Raw genomic sequence first — 5,141 nt, forward strand, 5'->3', positions numbered from 1 at the left:
CAACTAGACTGAAGAACAAAACGACAGCAACTTGTCTGTTCCCCTTCCCCCAATTCCCCAGCACTGTTCCCATCCCCCCAATTACCCAATAAAAAAATCTTAAAAAAAAAAAAAAAAGAATACCATATGGTAGATTCAATTTCCAATTCAGATTAATTTTTCATACCACGAGTTACCCCGTCGTAATACTAAGCAAATAAACATGTGGAATGTATTATTATTATTATTATTACTATTATTATTATTATTATTATTTTATTTTACCTGAGGATCGGAAGACCACCAAGGCAGGGCCCCACATTCTGAGAACGTACTGCACAATGTCAGCTGAATGCCACTCCTGTTCTCAATACAGGCCCAATATCAGAGATGAAGCACAAAATTATGTATGTGCACATATGTGCGCCATGTGTAAACATCTATTTCTAATGTTAATACACTATGTCATTGTTTAGAAAAGATGCAGTAAGGGTCTCTAGGGGTTAGATGTTATTTAAAGTAAGGAGACTCTACATGGTGACAGGGCACACCCTCCCCATGTCCCCTCCTTCCCTGTTACACCTGCCATAAGGGTCATTCCTGAGCTCAAATGTCACAACTGCCCCAGGTGGTGTAAGCACAGATTTGTGGGTACTGAGTGCCCCCTGCTGTCCCGAGCGCCCCCTGCAACCCAGCACAACCCCCATTCCCGTCTCCTGCAGGGAGGTTTGTGTCTGGGCTCACACTGACTTCCCCTCACTGTGTCCCACGCACAGTAATACACGGCCGTGTCCTCGGAGGTCACAGAGCTCAGCTGCTTGGATAACTGGTTCTTGGACATGTCTCTGGAGATGGAGGTGCGGCTCTTGTGGGATGGGCTGTAGTATGTGTTACCACTAGCACATGTGCGCCCGATCCACTCCAGCCCCTTCCCCGGGGGCTGCCGGATCCAGTTCCAGCCGTAACCACTGGTTGTGATGGAGTAACCAGAGACAGTGCAGGTGAGGGACAGGGTCTGCGAGGGCTTCACCAGTCCTGGGCCCGACTCCTGCAGCTGCACCTGGGACAGGACACCTGGGGACAAGGAGAAGAGAATCAGTCTGTCACACGCAGTCACAGCCATCCCATAGACCCGTGTCTGACACCTGAGACCTCACCTTGGGGGGCTGTCACCAGGCACAGGAGAAGACCCAGCAGCCTCATCTTCTAGACCACAGCTCTGCCTTCCCCAGAGACTCAGACCTGTGTGAAGAGAGCTGTGAGCTCACAGCCCAAGGGGGGTTTTACCCTGGAGCCTTCAGAGAAATTTGCATGTGGGGCAGCCTGATCCTGATAAGTGGGGAGGGACTGAGTCAGGCTCCCCTGGTCCTTTTTCAGCCCAGTAGGGTCTCTTTTATTGAATTCACAGCATCTGAGTCAGGGATGAAAGAGCACTAGGCCTATAAGATACAGTCCCAGACCTCAGTGTTCGCCTTCCTGAGCCTGCAGATGCTGAGCTCTGTGGGCAGCTGGACAGCAGTGAGGGGCGGGTGTTCTCTTCTTCCTGGGGAGATGGCCATGGGGTCTGGGAACACATACCCCCTGGGGAAGGGACCCCCGGCTGCATGTCCTGTAAGATGCTCTCGGTGTACACGCTGATGGTGGTGCCCTCGCCCCTGGGTACCTCTGGCTTCCTGACCTTCAAAGTGACCACGGAGATGGAAGTGTTGAGAAGATGCTTTTCTATCCTGGGACTCAGAGATCCTGAGATGTTAGAGAGTCATGGAGCTGATTGAGGGGCTGTGGTTTTTAGGAACCACAAGGGCCATTTACACAGGGTGTCTCTGCCTAGACAGCCATGGAAAAGCTTCAAGAAGTTAATATAATAGAATAATTGGTGAAATTATTGAAATCCAGGATAACTGACATCAGGAGGAATTCTGTTATTCAAGGTTGATTATTTATCTATGAAATAGAAAGCATTGCACTACCAAACTCATGGTTATTACCATGATTATAGGAGATGAAGGCATCACAGTGCCTGGCCCTTGGCAAGTGTGCACATTACCATGACGACAGTGTGTTCTAAAAAGGAAAGTTCAGGACAGGGAATACAATCAACAGTATTGTAAAGACTACAGTGTCAGATGGGGAGTTGCCTAATTGGGGGTTCATGTCATAAATTACATATTTGTCTAACCACGGCGCTGCACACTTGCAACTAATATAAAATGATATTGAACGCCAGCAATATTTTGCAAAATAGTCACACAGACGTGTAGAGCAGCATGAGGAATACAGTCAATAATGTTCTATACCAAAAAAGGGAGGACACTTTTGTGTTTCCAGACGTTGAGAAAACAGCTTCTACTGTGTGGCTGTCAGTAGGGAGTTTACAGAGGATGGAGACCAAACCGTGACAGGAGAGCAGCCCTTAGCCAACTCCCCCAAGGGACAGGAACGGAGTGCGTCCCGAGCGCCCCCTGGTGGTGAATGTGCACCTTTGGTCCCAAAGCCCCTGCAGAGGGACTGACTGTGTCCTCTCCCCTTTATCCAGCATCAGTGTGGGACCCTTCCAGCAACAGTGCTATATACCGTCCTGTTCACAGGATGCTTCATCCTAGTAGTTTTTTATTACCTGACCCTTCCATTTTATCTCTTTGGAACCAAATGTGCCTAACTGTACCCTATGCTTGCCCTGCAGCTGTATTTTGATGACAACTTGTATTCTACTGTCACAGGTGTACAGACAGAGAGGATTTTACACCAGGATGTATCCACCCAAACTGTCACCCATACCTGATTCAGAGATGAGATTTGGGACTTTTGAGATGATGTCACTCAGATACATTTTAGAGTTGATTTCATGTTTTAATGACTTAGCATTTGGGGGGANTGGAGTTGGCTCCTGGGGAGCGACGACTCTGCTGCGCCCCCTCAGGAGGCCCGAGAGAGGCGCTTCCGGCTTCGGGGGCGCCGAGTGCTGAGGCCGCCCGTGTCCCTCAGGAGCCCGGGTGGCGCCGCGGGACCGACACGGGAGGAAACGGTGAGGAGACCCGCCCGCGAGGCCGGCTGAGGGTGGGGTGGGCGTGTCGGTCTTCAGAGGCCCCACGGAAGACGGCGCGGGGTGGACGATCCGGGTGTGTCGTGTTTAGTGTCGCTGTGGGGCCGGGAGGGGCGGAGACTGACTCGGGTTTGTCTGGTGTTTCTTCCTGTTGTGAGGACGAGAGGGGTTTGGGCTGTGAGTGCGCATGTCCGGGGGAGCTGCCCCTGAACCCCAGCCTGCGTCTCCCCCAGGCTGACAGCTCCTCCTGTGGAGACGCAATGGACGGAGGGGCTCGGCCTGAACTCGGGGTCCGACCCGACAGAGGTGTGGAGACTTGGGCTCCTCCTCAGCCCCCCTCTTTCCCGCCCCCCCTTGTGAGAACACACCTGGGCTGAAGGCGCCCTGAGATGGATTTGGGGAAACTGGGGAGCCCCCTCCTCCCTGTGGCGGCATTTTGGTGAATAAGCCTTTCCCGGTCCAGCCTCTGATCTAGTGAATATTCGGTATTTGATGAGCAGACACATGGGCCTTGTGACTGCGACACGCACCTCCTGTGGAGCATTACGATTTTTTTGTGCTACTAAGGAATATATTTCTAGAAATTATTAAATGTTGTCTTTGCCAATCTAAAGAACGCTTGTTAGACAGTCACAGTGCTTACATTTTGTTTTCACTAGAAAGGAACCATTTTTTAAACAATTCTAATATGTGACTAAAGCTACAAAAAACAATAGGGAAAACAACTGTGTCTACAAGAAAAACAGGATACGTCCCTGTATAAACAAAGGTAGAAGAATGGATTATTTTTGAGGTGAGGCCGGGGGCGTGGAGAGGCGTCTACTCTGGGGGTGCCAACCCGGCCCTGTTTCAGCTGCGAGCCCCCCTTGCCAGGGACAAATACATGTCTTAAGTGCCTTTTCCACAAATTCTATGGAGAGAAAGCGTTAACTATATACACAGGGAGCCTGATTTTAGTCCACCTGCCAGAAATACAGCCTGGACCCAGCTCTTCTTTTATGTTATTTTATCCATCCTGTGGCAGCAATTTGAGAATGAAGATGTGGGGTCCACAACAGGCGACCCCAAGATGTGCTTCTGCTGTGTGCAGACTGTTTTGAGCTGAGGGTGATTTTATCTTTTCCTGAAGATAAACGTCTGTCCCTCCCTCTAACTGTCCAGAGTAACAGGAATTAGGGGCTTTGCTCATAATAAGAGATCATCAGCCACCATCTCTGTTTGACCACCTACAGGGCAAGGCAAACTGACAGTCACCAACCATCTGCTCTTATCTCTGCAGTGACCCTTTGAAGCCCCCAGGGCACCTGCGTCATCCCCAGCTCAGGACGTTTTCTGTACCCACGTTCATTTTCTATCTAACTCTCCTGCATGTGGGGTCCCTGACTCTCTTGTATGCGGGGCTCCCTTGTGTACGTATCAAATCTGCTCATTTTCTCTTGCTAATCTGTCTCCTGTCTATTTGATTCTTAGATCAGCCAGAAGAACCTTGAGGGTAGAAGTTACAATAATTCCTCCTGACAGTTGATGCTGTGAGTAAAGTCACAGGTTGGAAGCCGGCACTTCCCCTCGGGCTGCTGGAGATGAGGCCGCCTAAGGTGGGGATTCTTACCATGTGAGCACACCCCAATTCCTGTCTGTAGGCTTCATTGGAAGCCATCATAGTGAGGATATCTTTCTCTCTATTTGTTTTTAGAATTAATTTTATGTTTTTAAGATTTTATTGGGGAATTTGGGGTGGGGAACACACGAGCTGTTGTTCTTCAGTCTTAGTTAGGAGGGTGCAGCTGGAGAGGAATTTTGCCTCGGGATGAATCACAGCTCTGTTCACCGATATCTGATGAGACTATATTTAGGTGAGACTTTGGACCTTAACATTTAGTGTTGATGCTGTAATGAGTGAGACTTTGGGGGCTGTTGGGGGTAGAGTTAATTTATTTTGCATGGGAGAAAGGCATGAATTTTCATGATCCACACATAGAATACTATGGATTCAATTAAGTTCCTCCCAAATGTGTATGTTGGAGTCCTAATGCTCAATGATGGTTTGTAAAATAGGGCTTTGAGGAGACACGTAAGGTTACATGAGGTCAGAATGTGGTGGTCCAGCTCCAATAGGATC

At 49.3% G+C, this 5,141-nt stretch overlaps 1 long non-coding RNA gene across 1 annotated transcript; it reads left to right on the plus strand.

Moving 5' to 3' along the window:
- The first annotated feature begins 2,880 nt into the window (after positions 1-2,880).
- Positions 2,881-5,135, plus strand: LOC109378514 (uncharacterized). The gene is made up of 3 exons (XR_002123003.1): positions 2,881-3,004; positions 4,493-4,617; positions 5,078-5,135. It is a non-coding gene; the product is annotated as an uncharacterized LOC109378514 (long non-coding RNA).
- Positions 5,136-5,141: the final 6 nt, after the last annotated feature.

Source organism: Hipposideros armiger, unplaced genomic scaffold, assembly GCF_001890085.2.
Source record: "Hipposideros armiger isolate ML-2016 unplaced genomic scaffold, ASM189008v1 scaffold_2082, whole genome shotgun sequence".
Lineage (NCBI taxonomy): Eukaryota > Metazoa > Chordata > Mammalia > Chiroptera > Hipposideridae > Hipposideros > Hipposideros armiger.